Source organism: Schistocerca serialis, chromosome 2 (genome assembly GCF_023864345.2).
Source record: "Schistocerca serialis cubense isolate TAMUIC-IGC-003099 chromosome 2, iqSchSeri2.2, whole genome shotgun sequence".
Taxonomy (NCBI): domain Eukaryota; kingdom Metazoa; phylum Arthropoda; class Insecta; order Orthoptera; family Acrididae; genus Schistocerca; species Schistocerca serialis.
The window spans coordinates 471,191,088-471,211,198 of record NC_064639.1 but is presented as its reverse complement, the minus strand read 5'-3'; positions in this window follow the sequence as shown (position 1 = coordinate 471,211,198).

Genomic DNA, 20,111 nt, shown 5'->3' with positions numbered 1-20,111 from the left:
TCGGAATTGTGTGGATGATATTTTTTCCGAACGTCAGTTGGTATGTCGCCAGACTCATACATTCTACACACCAACGTGAATAGTCCTTTTGTTGCCACTTTCCCCAATGATTTCAGAAATTCTGATTGAATGTTATCTATCCCTTCTTCCATATTTGATCTTAAGGCCTCCAATGCTCTTTTAAATTCTGATTCTGGATCCAATATCTCTTCTAAATCGACTCCTGTTTTTTCTTCTATCACATCAAACAAATCCTCCCCCTCATAGAGGCTTTCAATGTATTATTTTCACCTATCCGCTCTTTCATCTGCAATTTGGAATTCCCGTTGCACTCTTAATGATATCACCCTTGCTTTTAATGTCACCGACAATCATTTCTTTTTCGATGTCTTCACAGTTTTCCCGCAGCCATTTAGTCTTAGATTCATTGCACTTCCTATTTATTTCATTCCTCAGCGACTTGTGTTTCTGTAGTCCTGAGTTTACCGGAACATATTTGTACTTTCTCCTTTCATTGATCAATTGAAGTATTTCTGGTGTTTCCCATGGTTTCTTCACAGTTACCTTCTTTCTACCTATGTTTTCCTTCCCAACCTCTGTAATGGCCCTTTTAAGAGATGACTATTCCTCTTGAACTGTACTGTCTTCTGAAATGTTCATTATTGCTGTATCTACAGCCTCAGAGAACTTCAATCGTATGTCGTCATTCCTTCAGTATCTCACTTCTTTGCGTATTGATCCTTCCTGACTAATATCTTCATCTTAAGCCTACTCTTCATCACTACTATATAGCGATCTGAGTTTTTATCTGCTCCTGGGTCCACCTTGCAATCCAGTATCTGATTTCAGAATCTCTGTTTGTAAACAAAATGAAATCTTCCCATTATCACCCGGCCTTTTCCTAGTATCTCTCCTCCTCTTGTGATTCTTGAACAGAGTATTCGTCATTACTAGCTAAAACTTGTTGTTGTTGTTGTGGTCTTCAGTCCTGAGACTGGTTTGATGCAGCGCTCCATGCTACTCTATCCTGTGCAAGCTTCTTAATCTCCCAATACGTACTGCAGCCTACATCCTTCTGAATCTGTTTAGTGTATTCATCTCTTGGTCTCCATCTACGATTTTTACCCTCCACGCTGCCTTAAAATACTATATTGGTGACCCCTTGATGCCTCAGAACATGTCCTACCAACCGATCCCTTCTTCTCGTCAAGTTGAGCCACAAACTCTTCTTCTCCCCATTTCTATTCAATACCTCCTCATTAGTTATGTGATCTACCCATCTAATCTTCAGCATTCTTCGGTAGCACCACATTTCAAAGGCTTCTATTCTCTTCTTGTCCAAACTATTTACCGTCCATGTTTCACTTCCATACATGGCTACACTCCATACAAATACTTTCAGAAACGACTTCCTGACATTAAAATCTATACTCGATGTTAACAAATTTCTCTTCTTCAGAAAAGCTCTCCTTGCCATTGCCAGTCTACATTTTATATCCTCTCTACTTCGACCTTCATCAGTTAGTTTGCTCCCCAAATAACAAAACTCCTTTACTTCTTTGTCTCATTTCCTAATCTAATTCCCTCAGCATTGCCCGACTTAAATCGACTACATTCCATTATTCTCGTTTTGCTTTTGATGATGTTCATCTTATATCCTCCCTTCAAGACACTGTCCATTCCGTTCAACTGCTCTTCCAAGTCCTTTGCTGTCTCTGACAGAATTACAATGTCATCGGCGAACCTTAAAGTTTTTATTTCTTTTCCATGGATTTTAATACCTACTCCGAATTTTTCTTTTGTTTCCTTCACTGCTTGCTCAATATACAGATTGAATAACCGAGGAGAGGCTACAGCCCTGTCTCACTCCCTTCCCAACCACTGCTTCCCATTCATGTCCCTCGACCCTTATAACTGCCATTTGGTTTCTGTACAAATTGTAAATAGCCTTTCGCTCCCTGTATTTTACCCCTGCCACCTTCAGAATTTGAAAGAGATTATTCCAGTCAACATTGTCAAAAGCTTTCTCCAAGTCTACAAATGCCAGAAACGTAGGTTTGCCTTTTCTTAATCTAGCTTCTAAGATAAGTCGTAGGGTCAGTACTGCCTCAGGTGTTCCAGTATTTCTACGGAATCCAAACTGGTCTTCCCCGAGGTCGGCTTCTACCAGTTTTTCCATTCGTCTGTACAGAATTCGCGTTAGTATTTTGCAGCCATGACTTATTAAACTGACAGTTCGGTAATTTTCACATCTGTCAACGCCTGCTTTCTTTGGGAATGGAATTATTATATTCTTCTTGAAGTCTGAGGGTATTTCGCCTGTCTCATACATTTTGCTCACCAGATGGTAGAGTTTTGTCAGGACTGGCTCTCCCAAGGCTGTCAATAGTTTTAATGGAATGTTGTCTACTCCCGGGGCCTTGTTTCGACTTAGGTCTTTCAGCGCTCTATCAAATTCTTCACGCAGTATCATATCTCCCATTTCATCTTCATCTATATCCTCTTCCATTTCCATCATTTTGTCCTCAAGAACATCGCCCTTGTATAGTCCCTCTATATACCCCTTCCACCTTCCTCCTTTCACTTCTGTGCTTAGAACAGGGTTTCCATCTGAGCCCTTGATATTCATACAAGTGGTTCTCTTTTCTCCAAAGGTCTCTTTAATTTTCCTGTAGGCAGTATCTATCTTACCCCTTGTGATATTCACCTCTACATCCTTACATTTGTCCTCGAGCCATCCCTTCTTAGTCATTTTGCACTTCCTGTAGATCTCATATTTGAAACGTTCGTATTCCTTTTTGCCTGCTTCATTTACTGCATTTTTATATTTTCTCTTTCATCAATTAAATTCAGTATATCTTCTGTCACCCAAGGGTTTCTACTAGCCCTCGTCTTTTTACCTACTTGATCCTCTGCTGCCTTCACCACTTCATCCCTCAAAGCTATCCATTCTTCATCTAATGTATTTCTTTCCCCCATTCTTGTCAATTGTTCCTTTATGCTCTTCCTGAAACTCTCTACAACCTCTGGTTCTTTCAGTTTATCCAGGTCCCATCTCCACAAATTCCCACCTTTTTGCAGTTTCCTCAGTCTTAATCTACAGTTCATAACCAATAGATTGTGGGCAGACTCCACATCTGCCCCTGGAAATGTCTTACCATTTAAAACCTGGTTCCTAAACCTCTGTCTTACCATTATATAATCTATCTGATATCTTCTAGTATCTCCAGGGTTCTTCCATGTATACAATCTTCTTTCATGATTCTTGAACCAAGTGTTAGCTATTATTAAGTTATGCTCTGCGCAAAATTCTACCAGGCGGCTTACTCTTTCATTTCTTAGCCCCAATCCATATTCACCTACTATGTTTCCCTCTCTCCCTTTTCCCACTGTCGAATTCCAATCACCCATGACTATTAAATTTTCTTCTCCCTACACTACCTGAATAATTTCTTTTACCTCATCATACATTTCATCAATTTCTTCGTCATCTGTAGAGCTAGTTGGCATATAGTCTTGTACTACTGATGTAGGCGTAGGCTTCGTGTCTATCTTGGCCACATTAATGCGTTCAGTATTTTGTTTGTAGTAGCTTATCCGAACTACTATTTTTTTATTCATTATTAAACCTACTACTGCATTACCCCTATTTGATTTTGTATTTATAACCCTGTATTCACCTGACCAAAAGTCTTGTACCTCCTCCCACCGAACTTCGCTAATCCCACTACATCTAACTTTAACCTATCCATTTCCCTTTTTAAATTTTCTAATCTACCTGCCCGATTAAGGGATCTTGCATTCCACGCTCCGATCCGTAGAACGCCAGTTTTCTTTCTCCTGATAACGACGTCCTCCTGAGTAGTCCCCACCTGGAGATCCGAATGGGGGACTATTTTACCTCCGGAATACTTTACCCAAGAGGTCGCCATCGTCATTTATCCATACAGTAAAGCAGTACCAGCACAGCAAGGCCGTTTTGGTTAATGTTACAAGGGAAGATCAGTCAATAATCCAGACTGTTGCCCTGCAACTACTGAAAAGGCTGCTGCCCCTCTTCAGGAACCATACGTTTGTCTGACCTCTCAACAGATACCCCTCCGATGTGGTTGCACCTGAGGTACGGCTATCTGTGTCGCTGAGGCACGCAAGCCTCCCCACCAACGGCAAGGTCTGTGGTTCATGGGTGGTAAAACTTGTTACAAAACTCAATTACTCCCTCTCCACTCTCGTTCCTTGTCCCAAGCCCATATTCTGCTGTAACCTTTTCTTCTACTCCTTCCCCTACAACTGCATTCCAGTCCCCCACGACTGTTAGATTGTCATCCTCTTTACATACTGTATTACCCTTTCGATATCCTCATACACTATTTCTATCTCTTCATCTTCAGCTTGCAACGTCGGCATGTATACCTGAATTATCGCTGTCGGTGTTGGTTCACTGTCGATTCTGATAAGAACAACCCTATCACTGAACTGTTCACAGTAACACACCTTCTGCCCTACCTTCCTATTCATAACGAGTCCTACACCTGTTATACCATTTTCTGCTGCTGTTGATATTACCCTATACTCATCTGACGAAAAATCCTTGTCTTCTTTCCACTTCACATTACTGACCGCTACTGTATCTAGATTGAGTCTTTGCATTTCCATTTTCAGATTTTCTAGTTTCCGTAACACGTTCAAGCTTCTGACATTCCACGCCCCGCCTCGTAGAACGTTATCCCTTCGTTGATTATTCAATGTTTTTCTCATGGTAACCTCCCCCTTGGCAGTCCCCTCCAGGAGATTGTAGTGGGGAACTGTTTCTGAAGCTTTGCTAATGGAGATATCATCATGATACTTCTTCAATTACAGGCCACATGTCCTGTGGATACACGTTGCGTGTCTTTAATGCAGTGGTTTCCATTGCCTTCTGCAGCCTCATGCCGTTCATCATTGCTGATTCTTCCGCCTTTAGGGGCAGTTTCCCACCCCAAGGACAAGAGAGTGCCCTACACCTCTGCCCGCTCCTCCGTCTTCTTTGACAAGGCTGTTGGCAGAATGAGGGTGACTTTTTATCCTGATAGTCTTCGACCGCCAATGCTGATTATTAATCAAAATTTAAACAGTAGTGGAATTCGAACCTGGGAACGAAGACGTTTTGATTATGAATAAAAGACGCTGCCCGTAGACCACAGGTGCAAATGGTTAGCTAGAATTTTGGGAAAGGAGTACAGTAAGAGAAGAATGGGTAGCTTTGAGAGATGAAATAGTGGAGGCAGTAAAGGATCAAATAGGCAAAAAGACGAGAGCTAGTAGAAATCCTTGGGTAACAGAAGAGGTATAGAATTTTACTGATGAAAGGAGAAAATATAACGATACAGCAAATGATCAAATGAAGCAGGCGAAAGGGAATACAGATGTTTCTAAAATGAGATTACAGAAGGTTCAATTTGGCTAGGCAGGAATGACTATAGGACAATTGTAAGGATTAAGTGAAAGATAGATACCTCCTACAAGGAAATGAAAGACGCCTAGCGGACGGGAGAAGGAGCTATATGAATATCAAGAGCTCAGATGCAAAGCCCGTCATAAGCAAACGAGGGAAAGCTGAAATATGGAAGGAGTGTATAGAGAGTCTATACAAGGGAGATAAACTTGGAGGCAATATTACATAAATGGAAGTTGACGTAGATGAAGATGAGATGGGAGGTATGATACTGCCAGAAGAATTTGACAGAGCTCTGAAAGACCTAAATCGAAACAAGGTCCCAGGAGTCGGCGATATTCCGTCAGAACTAATGGTAGCCTAGGGAAAGTCACGCATGACAAAATTCTGGTTCTGGTGAGCAAGACGTATGAGACAGAGGAAATATCCTCAGACTTCGAAAATAATGTAACAATTGCAATTACAAAGAAAGAAGTTGTTGATGGGTGTGAAAATTATTGAAGTGTCAGTCTAATAAGTCATTGTTGCAAAATACTAACACGGATGCCTTACAGAAGAATGGAAAATCTCTAAATGAGAAAGATACATCTAGATCAAGGAGAAACGTAGGAACACTCGAAGCAATACTGACCATCAGATCTATCTTAGAAGATAGGTTAAGGAGAGACAAACCTATGTTTGTAACATTTGTATACTTAGAGAAAGCTTTTGACAATTTTGACTGGAAGAATCTCTTTGAAATTCTGAAGGGAGCAGGGATAAAGCATAGGCCATAAAGGCTATTTACAACTTGTACAGAAGCCAGACGTCGGTATCAAACGTCGAGGGTCATGAAAGGGAAGCAATGGTTGAGAAGCGAGTGAGACAGGGTTGCAGCCTATCTCCGATGTTATTCAACCTGTACATTGAACAAGCAGTACAGGAAACCAAAGAAAAATTTAAAGTAGGATTTGAAGTTAAGGGAAATGAAATAAAACTTCTGAAGTTTACCGGTGGCATTGTAATTCTGTGAGAGACAGAACTGAAGCTGTAAAAGCAATTAAACGAAATGGACATTATGTAGTCGAATTAAATGAGGTGATGCCGAGGGACTGAGATTAAGAAATAATGCATTTAAATTAGTAGAAGAGTTTTCCGTTTTTGGCAGCAAAATAACTGATGTCAGCAGAAGTAGAAAGGACGTAAAATGTAGACTGGAAATCGCAAGAAAAGCATTTCTGAAGAAGAGAAATGTTTTATCATCCAAGTGTTAGGAAGTATGTTCTGAAAGTATTTGTCTGGAGTAGAATCATGTATGGAAGTGAAACAAAAAGAGACTAGAAGCTTTCGAAATCTTACAGAAGATTGCTGAAGACTAGATGGTAGATCACGTAAATAATGAGAAGGTACGGAATAGAACTCGGGAAACAAGAAATTTGTGCTATAACTTGACCAAAAGAAGGGGTCGGTTTATAGGACACATTGTGAGACATCAAGGGATCACCAGTTTGGTAGTGGAGGGAAGTGTGGGGGGTAATCATCATAAAGGGAGACCAGATTCAGAAAGATGTAAGTTGCAATAGTTTCTCGGAGAAGAAGAGGCTCGTACAGGATACAGTAGATGGAGAGCTGCATCAAACCTGTCTCGGGAATGAAGACCACAACAACAACAACAACAAGGCGGCAGCTGAATGTCGCAATTCCAGGTGTCAGTTTATGGGCGGGAACGATAATGCCCTCGACAAAAGCTTGTCGAACCGCAGCAGCAGAAGTGATCAGTTCATTATACATCTCCGTCCATCATGCAGACATGAGACCGCAGAACGTACGATGAAATTCAGTAGTGAGTCCGTCGAAGCCTGATGGCTTGCACAGCGCAACCCTGAAGATAGCGGTAGTGACCTACCCCGAGGTGAAAGATTCCATTAACGTAACACCATCCTCAAGCGTGAGGGCACATTGAATGTACACGGCAATAGGATCGAAGTCCAGGACGGCCTCATCACCGTCATGGTAGACTCGGCGATAATGTTCGAAAAAAGCTATCGATTATATATACTTGGCAGGTGACCACCTGCACGCGGTGGTCGACGAGCTCGTTGTCTGTGATCGTAAATAATATGATGCTCGGAGAGACTCTCTCGCCATACCACATCAGGTTTGAGGGCACACACCACAGCCCCCTGTAGTTTCAGGCTAGTAATCGCTAATAGCTTCGCCTTAATCATGCTGCGTCCAGTCTGCACTTCAGGGGAAGGTGGCTCGCCACCAAGCTCGCGGAGAGAGCTGAAGTGTAAGTCTATAGTGTACCTGTAACAAGCGGCAGCTTCCCTGCTGTAAGCGACGAATTTGAGACAGAGCATCGGTTTGGCACATTCCGGCCACCAGTACACCACTGACGCGTGGGACTGGAGACGCCGTTCGCACCTCGTCCACGTCTCAGTGATTCTTTAGCAATAATCAGGTTGCTGCAGACGATGAGAGTTGACACTCCATGTTGCCCGGCTCTTCCAGATCTCCTGGCGGTGGGAGGGGGGGGGGGGGGGGGAAGGAACAGTGTACACATGCACACACAAAGAAAACCAAAGTTCAACGCTTTTCATTAATGACCGCTTCAGCAAGCACACGGGAGACATAAATACGGTTTGCTGAATGGCTCGTGTGAAACGTGAATCCCGAGTCGTCTTCGAGCCGTACCGCCCAGTATCCCGCAGTGCTAGATTGCGAACAATGAGATGTAGCTCCTGGCACACGGTAAAATTCGGGTATTGGTCTATCCGGCCGAGTACTCAGTTAAAGTCCCCTCCAAGGAGATGTTCGTGTGGGGCAATCTCGTTTGCCTAAAATTGTGCCTTTCACGCCGACCCTCCGTACCAGAAGGTGCACAGACGTTAATGACACGCGTGGAGTAAATCGTAAACACTATAGCCCTGGCAGACGGGAGATTCACGACATCGTCATCAGGATGCCTTCGCGTACATAAATCGCCACTCATGGCCAAGGTGATCCCCATGCTATCCGTGGTAGCGCTGCTAAATACACCTCCTGTAACAGGGCAATGTCTAGTTCGAGGCCTGTATCGTTTCTTTCAGAAGATGGATCTTGATAGGCGCGCGGACGTCACTGTTATTGAGTGTCGCGATACGATATGTGAGGAACCGTGCCCCACTGGGGTGGGGGCTGCAAGTCGCTGCTGTGTAGATGCGGGGGTACTTGGCGGCAGTCGCTGCCAGCACCCCACCCATGGTGCGGAAGTTGACATCAGCAGGTTTCCTCCCCTAACTGTAGAGAGTTCACGAAGTGTAGGGACACTATCCATCAGCTGTTCACGTGATTAAAAAAGCCGGTGGGGACTTTAGTGCCGTCGCATATATGATCGGAAGTATCGTAGACGACGAGCGAAGTACCACTCCTCCTCCTCCTACTCCTCGGTAGTTGTGTCATCCTTTGTTCCAGACGTTCAGATCTAATGATGCCCTCTTTCCCACAACGAGAACAAGTTCGCGGTTGCCCATCGTACGTGATTACCGTCGAACATACGCTCATGGCCGGATAAGACAGAACATGGCTGCGCATGGTTGTGATCCGATGCATTCCATTAAGAACAGTATGTGCGAAAGTAGGCCCAGCGTTCTGCCTTATGATCATGTGCAGCGCCGTGTGGCCGAAAAGCCGCTATGACGTCCTTTGTAGGTACCTCTAATGGCGGTTCGAACAGACGAATTGTTCTAGTGTCTAATAACGCATGTTAGAGTTTGACCAAGCCCACGTTACCGCCAGCGTGGTGAGACAAGGAATGAGAGAGGTGGGAGACTATTTGAGTTCAGATAGTAATAGCGAATAGTATGTTAAGAATCACAAGAGGAGGAGGTGTACTTGGAACAGGAAAATGGTATAAGATGTTCTCAATTCTGAGAAATATAATGGTAAGCTATAGAGAGAGACGTGCACAAGAAATAAAGGGAATAATACGAGTAGATGATCAAGAACGAAGTGCTCGTATTAAAAAGGGTATAAGACAAGGATGTAATCTTTCACCCCTACTGTTCAATCTGTAAGTTGAGGAAGCAATATTGAAAATAAAAGAATGGCTTAGGAGAGAGATTAAAATTCATGGTGAAGGATATGAATGATACGATTCGCTGATGACATTTCTATCCTGAGTGAAGGTGAAGAAGGATTACATGATTTGCTGAATGGAATGAATAGTCTATGCGTACAGAATATTCACTGATAGTAAATCGAAGATAGACGAAAGCAGTGAGATGTAGCAGGAATGAGGATAACGAGAAACTCAACATCAGGATTCATGGTCACGAAGTGGATGTAGTGAAGGAATTCTGCTATCTAGGCAGCAAGATAACCAATGACGGACGGAGAAAGTAGGGCATCAGAAGCAGACTAGCACTGGCAAAAAGGGCATTCCTGGCCAAGAGAAGTGTAGTAGTATCAAACGTAAGCCTTAACTTGAGGAAGAAATTTCTGAGAATGTACATCTGTACACAGCACTGTATGGTAGTGAAACACTGACTGTGGGAAAACTGGAACAGAAGAGAATCTATGCATTTGAGATGTGGGTTTAGTGCTGAAAATCAGATGGAGTGATAAGATAAGTAATAAGGAGGTTCTGAGCAGAATCGGAGAGGAAAGGAATATGTGAAAAACACTGACAAGGATAAGGGGTAGGATGATAGCATGTTAGTTAGGACATCAAGGAATGAATTCCATGGAACTAGAGGGAGCTGTAGAGGGTAAAAACTGTGGAGGAATACAGAGATTGGAATATATCCACCAAATAAATGAGGACGTAGGTTGCAAGTGCTTCTCTGAGATGCAAAGGTTGGCAGTTCGTGGCGGACCGCTTCAAACCACTCAGAAGAATGACCTGTGCTGAATCGCTGATGGGAAAAAAGTGGCACAAGTATATGGTAATTGCATCAATATCCCATGACTTCACACAATTCACCGTCGCTACATCATGGTTGGTAAGCAAATTATTTACAATATCTGTTGCTCGTTTATCTGAATGTAAATTCTTCTTGGAACAAAATCATTTGGTTAAGGACTGTTGCAGCAAAGTTTATTACTGACAGCAGCTTTAGTTGTAGTTTAAAAAAAGGCCTTGGATAACACATGAGACACCGAAATGAACTGACACAGCACTCAATCATGTAACTTGAATCAAGGTTTTTGGAGCAGACGACATTCTCTCCAAAGTTATTGAGACCCTTGGTACAAAATATCATGACTCATACCATTCTGTCGCAAAATACATGACATAGAAAAAAATACAATCAGACTTCAAGAAGAATGTAATAATTCCAATGTCAAAGGTGTCACTTACTGAAAGATGAGACTATTACCGAATTGTCGATCTAATAAGTCATGGGTGCGAAATACTGACACGAATTATTTATAGAAGTATCGGAGAAAAAAACTTGCGAAAGCCGGGCTCAGGGATGATGGGTCTGGGTATCTGAGAAATGTGACGCAATACTTAGCCTGTCTTAGGAAACAGGTTGAAGAATGACAAACTTACTATCTAGCGTTCATCGTTTTGATAAATGGAATTACCGTGAAGCATTGTTGGCCGGGAGGCCCCATTCGGGGCAGTTCGGCCGCCGTATTGCCAGTCCTTTTTAGGTGAAGCCACATCGGCGACTTGCGAGTCAGTGATGATGAAAGACACACAACACCAAGTCCCCTGACGGGGATCGAACCTGGGCCCCTTCGTGGTAGGCGGTAACGCTACAGCTACGCTACGGAGGAGGACATCGCTTTGGTAAAAATGTTTGACAATGTTGTTGGCAGACACATTAATATTCTGAAGGTAGCAGGAATAAGCTGCAGGGAGCGAAAGGTTGTTTACAGATTCCATAAGAAACCTGATTGTTGTTGAAGATGATGAAGGATGCTAGTTCTTGAGAAGGAAGTAAGATAGTCTTGAAGTCTATTCCTGATGATGTTCATTCTGTGCGCTCAACAACCAGCGAAGAATAACAAGGACAAATTTTGGAAGAAAATTCAAGTTCAGAGAGAAAAAATGAGAAATCCGAGTTTTGCCGATAACATTGAAATTAAAGACTTAGCGGTGCAGTTGAACGGAATGGATAGCGTGATTAAAAGAGGTGATTCGACAAATATTAAGAAAAGTAGGACAAGGTTAATGAATTGTAACCGAATTTAACCAGGTAATGGTGAGGGAATTAGATTAGGCAACGGGACTATAAAAATAGTAGATGAGATATGTTATTCAGGCAACAAATTGAGTGAAGATGGTCGGTGTAAAGAGGATAGAAAATCATCGTGCAGTAAAAAGAGAAACACATCTGAAAAGAAGAAACCAGTTTGCATCCAATAAAAATACGTATCTTGGAAAGTCTTCTAGGAAATATTTGCCTGGAGTGTAACCTCGAATGGAATTGAAATATGAGATATAAACAGAACACACAAGAAGAAAACATATATTTTGTGCTGAAGATTAAAGGTATAGATCGGTTAATGAGGAGGGGAAGGAAATAAATTTCTTTTACAACTTGCCTAAAGGTAGGGATGGTGATAGGACACATCCTGAGACGTCAAGAAATCGCGATTTGGGAATGGCTCGAATTGCTGAGTGTGTGTGTTGATGGTGGGCTGTAGGGAGGGAGAAGGGGTGAAGGAATTAGAACACTTGAAGTTTGAATATGACAGGAACGATTAAGTGGATGCAGGTTACGGAAGTTATTTAGAGATAATGCGCATGTTGGACTGGTGTAGAGACCTGCCTCAAGCCAATCTTAGAACAAAAGGTCACAACTACAACACCAGAAACAACGTATAGATGATTCTCTAATGAAGTTAGTTCCCTCAAGTCTTCTGAATAATTTGACGCATCTCGACATAACTTCCCCAACCTCTCTATTATTACTAACGTCTTCAGTTATATGACGCACGAGCTTCACTATCTGTCTTCCCATACAGCTTTTGCTCTCTACGATTCTCTTACGTACCATGGATGTTTTCTCCTACTGTCGTAGTTTCTGCAGTGATGATCCTCATTTGTTACCTTATCCGAAAATTTTTATCATTTTTATGTAAAACCACATCTCCATCGAAACAATTTTTTTCCCGGTTTTCAAATTGCTATGAAACTTAAGATGGCGACAAGATTTCTTTAATGATTTTCGATCTGGAAGCTTATAGTTTCAGTGTTGTCCTGTTAAGTTAGCCTGATATTTCTTTGCCATTTCCGATAGATAACCTGTTAAATTTTCGCTTAAGATGTAACACTGGGCTGTGAAATTTATTATTTGATTTCATATAGGTCATTCCACACAAAATCTGTAACTGGAGTAAACATTCCCAAGTCTCTCAATTAATGGAGGGCACAATCGTAGCAGCACTGTTTCACTGGGTAAGCGACAACGTGACAGCTTTACGTAGGAAACGCTGCCTTTCCTCTAGACTCTAATCTCACTGTACGTCGAAACATTTTGTCGTTTTGTTTCTTGCTTCTTCTCTTATCGAGCTATAAGCTTCCAGATCGAAAACGATAAATGAAAAGTTAACGAAATAATCATAAGTCTCATAGCAATTTCGATTTAGTACCCTGTAGAACTACAGGTGAAAAATTTAAGAAATTGCGACCTTGGACCCTTGTTTAAACTTATATTTTCCTGTTTATACTGGCACACATCTTATTCTTTTATTACGCAATTCATTTGACTATGTGTGGCATGGAATACGCTAATTTAGTAACTAGTCTTTTTGTGTCTACTCTCACTGCAAGGGTTACATGTTTCTGTTGTAATTTCGAAATGCTTGTTGCGTGGAACACAGGTCTTCACGTAGAGGCAGCTCATACTGGTGTCAGAAATATCTAATATCTTGGCAATGTTTGATGTTTTGGGCAGTCTCATGTTTCAGATACCTTACGATTCGTTAAATTAGACTCTAGTCGTAATGGAACCTGTCGAGCTGTGATTCATTTGTACTGGTTTGGTGAGAACGGCGCTCAGCTTGATGCCGTGTTCCTTGAATTCAGGAAGGCGTTTGACACCGTCCCGCACTGCCGTTTAGTGAAACAAATAAACGAACTTATCGAGTATCGGACCAGATCTGATTCTGGATTCAAGTCTTTCAAGACTTCCTTGAAGATAGAAGTCATCACGTCGTTTTGCGCTGAACGGACAAAAGTCGACAGATGTAATCTCCGAAGTACCCCAAGGAAGTGTGATAGGACAGTTACAGTTTGTAACATATATAAACGATCCAGTAGAAAGCGTCGGACGTTCTTTAAAGCTGTTCGCAGATGATGTGGTTGCCTATAACAGTAGCAACGTCGGAAGGTAGTAACGATTTGGAAAACGACCTCCAGAGAATTGATGAATGACGCAGGCTTTGGCAGTTGATCCTCGATGTAAATTAATGTAACATATTGCGCATACTTGGGAGAAGAAATCCAGTACTGTATAGCTGCACTATTGATGACAGTGTGGCCGAGCGGTTCTAGACGCTACAGACTGGAACCGCGCGACCGCTACGGTCGCAGGTTCGAATCCTGCCTCGGGCATGGATGTGTGTGACGTCTTTAGGTTAGTTAGGTTTAAGTAGTTCTAAGTTCTAGGGGACTGATGACCTCAGACGTTAAGTCCCATAGTGCTCAGAGCCGTTTGAACCATATTGATGACAAACCACTGAAAACAGTATCTACCACAAAATATCTGTGAGTACCTTTCCAGAGCGACCGTAAGTGGAATGACCAAATAGTGGGTAAAGCAGATGCTAGACTCACGTTAATAGGTAGAATCTTTAGAAAATGTAACTCATCCACGAATCAAGTGGCTTACGAGTATAAGGCGCTCTTTCGATCGATTCTTTTGTTCATCTGACTGGGAGCTCAACCAGGTAGGACTGATAGAAGAGACAGAAAAGATCCAAAGAAGAGCCGATCGTTTCGTCGCAGGATCGTCTAGCCGTTGCGACAGCGTTGCGAAGATGCTCAACAATCTCTGTTGACTGACGTCACAAGAGAGGCGCTGTGCATCACGGAGCGACTTAATATTGAAATTTGGAGAGAACACTTTCCTGGGAGAGTCGGACAACTTCATTCCCCCCCCCCCCCCCCCCCCGCCGCCGCCGACACACGCACACACACACACACACACACACACACATACATATACGTCTCACCTAATGACCACGAGGAGAAAATTCGAGAAATCAGAGCCAATACAGAGGCTTACCGACAATCATTCCTCTCATGCGCTGTTTGCAAGTGGAATACGGTTGCAGGACTCAGTGGTACAGAAGTACCCTCCGCCTCACATCATTAGGTGGCTTTCGGAGTATCATGTAGATGTAAGATCTCATAGCACTTGTATGGGTCTGAGATGTGAAAAGTGTTGATATTGGAGTGGGTTTCAAACTCGGGTCTCTTGTTAGGCCATGTTGGAGCCCTTTGAGATGAAACATTTTCACCGTTTCATTGTTTTCCCATGAGTTCTCAGTATCTCTACGAGAGACGGGTGCCTGTGTTCGAAACCCGGTCTGGCACAAGAAATTCCATCATGCCATTTACAGCTGTAGCACACTCACACAAAACTACAATAATTGAGGCTTTTAACGCCTCTCGTGCGTTTTCAACAATATCGATTGATGCAGGTTTCGACTCCCAGTCAGAACCTTTTGTCATGTTATTTTGTGTTCAAACGTGCCTCTGTTAGTTACTGCTGGAAAAGAATTCGGTACTGAATACTGGTATGTAGTCAACAACGATGATAATGTAGAATTCGATTCCCAGTCAACACAGAAATATTTGTCGTGTTATTTCCAGTTCAAATACATTCACACCTCGCAACTGATATGTTATGTCTAGTCGTGAGTAGAAGTCAAAGATAGGTAGCGGGTTCGAATCCCGGTAGGACAAAAAAATTTTCTAGTCATTTCAGTTATAATCATCTCGCTACTGGTGCAAAAGTACGATTTATAACATTTGATTGTGTTTAGTGAACAATCCGATTAGTGCAGAATTAGAATCTCCGTCCAGCACAAAACTCTATCCTACGATATTTCTAGTAAAAAATTGCCTACAGTGTTACTTGCGATTCAAAACATAATTAAGATGTTTCGTGGTGAGTCGACAGGAACAATGTTTGGGGGATTAGAGTCCCGGATCTCAGCCCAGTAAAAAACTGTCCTCATTAATTCACTGGTGATAGTTGCTTTTTGAAATGTAATTTTTTGTAAGAAATTTGAGTTTACAAGTGTAATAATGGTTGCATCACCTTTAACAACCTGTTTCATGGTATTTGTATCGACGTGGTATTAATTTTTCATCTGAACTGAAAGCCGTACAGAGGACTTGCAAGTCAGTTACGTTATGTGGGTTGCATACAAATCAGGCGTAACGCAATTCAGGGAGTTTGGATTTTCTTGAGCATGACAGTAAACATTTCCCTCTTCCAATACAAGAACCGTCTTCACAGGGCTGCACGTATGTAAGTTCTTGGTTCGACCCGCACTCACACATGTTATCGCTTCATGACTGGCCCCCTAAATCGCCCAGTCTCAGACCCACAGAAAATGTCTGGGATGATGTGGAAGAACTCGTGAAAAGTTGCAGTTAACTAATCCCGCAATTTGGTGACTGTACAAGATCTGGCCACTAATTATTTGCTTCATCTGTACATGATATAATCGACGAAACTTGTGAATTGTGTTCCTCACTAAATTTAAGCCACTATCGAGGGTAGTGATAGCATTCTCGTGGGGGAGACAAATTTTTTGTTTAGTGTGTTTGTTTTGTATTACTCTTTCTTGTATCTTCTGTTATCGAAGAAAGAACTGTAATGTGCTTGATGGAACTTTTGGTACTAGGTTCGTGCATAATATCGAAAAGAACCCCCTCCCCCAGGGATCATTACAAAATAGTTCGATCTACACCATAGGATAGTAGAGTATTGTGAAACGGAAGCTGTTGTCACTCAAGGTAGTAGTGTCAACTCGCGAACAAATTTGACGAAGGAATGCATCACTGTGAAAATTTTCATAATTCTACTAAAGTCACCAATGAGTCTTTATTGAACGTGTTATAAAATCGACTGAAGTAGTAAAAATAAAACTGAACAGTGACATTTACGTATACAGCGTGTGATATGAAATTCAGCCACATTTTTTGTCTGGCATACACAACAGTTTTTTAAAGAAAAATTAGTGAAAGACCTCGAATTTGGACATCGAGAAGCTTTGTTCGATGTCAGAAGTGTGATGGTATGGCCTTTCGTATAATAACCTGACTAGTTACTTATTTGAAAAAAAGTTGGAAGTGTTGAGAAGTCGTGCAGCTTACTGAAGAACCTTAAAGAACGGTGCAACTTATCTCAAATTATTTTATAACAGATCTCAACTCCCTTGTGGCAAACTTCGATACTTTCAGATAATATTGAACAATCTGAGTGCTTACTGTCGTTCTAATAATGAGAAGCGGCTAATTCATGTAAGAGAATGTTACTCCGTAACGTAAATATTGTCAGTTTTAATCTCCGTTGCATGTCTGCTTACTATGACATCTTTACGTTCGGTCATCAGAATTTTTCTTTACATTTCGGCACCTTTCTTAAGGCCATCTCTCAAACACTTTCATTCTCACGTTATTAACATAGACACTGCAGGCAGAAAGCTAGTAATTAATGAGCAATCGTAGTTACTGAGTAATATCCTCATTTTAGCAGTCATTAAAATAAATGTATGGATGTGTTATTGTTATAGCTGATTACTGTTGACACTAAGCCATGATGTGATGTTTAGTCCAAAGACTGGTTTCACGGATCTCTCGAAGTGAAACTAACCTGCCCATTTATGCATACCAGGCACAACCTACATCTACATCTACATCTACATTTACACTCCGCAAGCCACCCAACGGTGTGTGGCGAGGGCACTTTACGTGCCACTGTCATTACCTCCCTTTCCTGTTCCAGTCGCGTATGGTTCGCGGGAAGAACGACTGTCTGAAAGCCTCCGTGCGCGCTCTAATCTCTCTAATTTTACATTCGTGATCTCCTCGGAAGGTATAAGTAGGGGGAAGCAATATATTCGATACCTCATCCAGAAACGCACCCTCTCGAAACCTGGCGAGCAAGCTACACCGCGATGCAGAGCGCCTCTCTTGCAGAGTCTGCCACTTGAGTTTGTTAAACATCTCCGTAACGCTATCACGGTTACCAAATAACCCTGTGACGAAACGCGCCGCTCTTCTTTGGATCTTCTCTATCTACTCCGTCAACCCGATCTGGTACGCATCCCACACTGATAAGCAATACTCAAGTATAGGTCCAACGAGTGTTTTGTAAGCCACCTCCTTTGTTGATGGACTACATTTTCTAAGGACTCTCCCAATGAATTTCAAACTGGTACCCGCCTTACCAACAATTAATTTTATATGATCTTCCACTTCAAATCGTTCCGCACGCATACTCCCAGGTATTTTACAGAAGTAACTGCTACCAGTGTTTGTTCCGCTATCATATAATCATACAATAAAGGATCCTTCCTTCTATGTATTCGCAATACATTACATTTGTCTATGTTAAGGGTCAGTTGCCACTCCCTGCACCAAGTGCCTATCCGCTGCAGATCTTCCTGCATTTCGCTACAATATTCTAATGCTGCAACTTCTCTGTATACTACAGCATCATCCGCGAAAAGCCGCATGGGACTTCCGACACTGTCTACTAGGTCATTTATATATATTGTGAAAAGCAATGGTCCCATAACACTCCCCTGTGGCACGCCAGAGGTTACTTTAACGTCTGTAGACGTCTCTCCATTGATAACAACATGCTGTGTTCTGTTTGCTAAAAACTCTTCAATCCAGCCACACAGCTGGTCTGATATTTATCAGGCGACAGTGCGGAACTGTATCGAACGCCTTCCGGAAGTCAAGAAAAATAGCATCTACCTGGGAGCCTGTATCTAATATTTTCTGGGTGGGTCTCACACGATCGCTGTTTCCGGAATCCATGTTGATTCCTACATAGGAGATTCTGGATTTCCAAAAGCGACATGATACTCGAGCAAAAAATATGTTCTAAAATTCTACAACAGATCGACGTCAGAGATATAGGTCTATAGTTTTGCGCATCTGCTCGACGATTCTTCTTGAAGACTGGGACTACCTGTGCTCTTTTCCAATCATTTGGAACCTTCCGTTCCTCTAGAGACTTGCGGTACACGGCTGTTAGAAGGGGGGCAAGTTCTTTCGCGTACTCTGTGTAGAATCGAATGGGTATCCCGTCAGGTCCAGTGGACTTTCCTCTGTTGAGTGATTCCAGTTGCTTTTCTATTCCTTGGACACTTATTTCGATGTCAGTCATTTTTTCGTTTGTGCGAGAATTTAGAGAAGGAACTGCAGTGCGGTCTTCCTCTGTGAAACAGCTTTGGAAAAAGGTGTTTAGTATTTCAGCTTTACGCGTGTCATCCTCTGTTTCAATGCCATAATCATCCCGGAGTGTCTGGATATGTTGTTTCGAGCCACTTACTGATTTAACGTAAGACCAGAACTTCCTAGGATTTTCTTTCAAGTCGGTACATAGAATTTTACTTTCGAATTCACTGAACGCTTCACGCATAGCCCACCTTACGCTAACTTTGACATCGCTTAGCTTCTGTTTGTCTGAGAGGTTTTGGCTGCGTTTAAACTTAGAGTGAAGCTCTCTTTGCTTTCGCAGTAGTTTCCTAACTTTGTTGTTGTACCACGGTGGGCTTTTCCCGTCCCTCACAGTTTTACTCGGCACGTACCTGTCTAAAATGCATTTTACGATTACCTTGAACTTTTTCCATAAACACTCCACATTGTCAGTGTCGGAACAGAAATTTTCGTTTTGATCTGTTAGGTAGTCTGAAATCTGCCTTCTATTACTCTTGCTAAACAGATAAACCTTCCTCCCTTTTTTTATATTCCTACTAACTTCCATATTCAGGGATGCTGCAACGGCCTTATGATCACTGATTCCCTGTTCTGTACATACAGTCGAAAAGTTCGGGTCTGTTTTTTATCAGTAGGTCCAAGATGTTATCTCAACGAGTCGGTTCTCTGTTTAATTGCTCGAGGTAATTTTCGGATAGTGCACTCGGTATAATGTCACTCGATGCTCTGTCCCTACCACCCGTCCTAAAAGTCTGAGTGTCGCAGTCTATATCTGGTAAATTGAAATCTCCATCTAAGACTATAACATGCTGAGAAAATTTATGTGAAATGTATTCCAAATTTTCTCTCAGTTGTTCAGCCACTAATGCTGCTGAGTCGGGAGGTCGGTGAAAGGAGCCAATTATTAACCTAGCTCGGTTGTTGAGTGTAACCTCCACCCATAATAATTCACAAGAACTATCCACTTCTATTTCACTACAGGATAAACTACTAACAGCGACGAACACTCCACCACCGGTTGCATGCAATCTATCCTTTCTAAACACCGTCTGTACCTTGTAAAAATTTCGGTAGAATTTATCTCTGGCTTCAACCAGCTTTCTGTACCTATAACGATTTCGTTTTAATCTGTTTACTGATTAAGCAGTATCTCCCTTCCTCCTCCACTTACGTCCATTTTCTAACTACCTATTCTGTGATGCTTGGTGAAGTGCCTCATCAACATATCCCCTCCTTTATTTGAGGCATGTTTCTCTTCTGCTAATTTTTATTCGAAACCTTTTATAT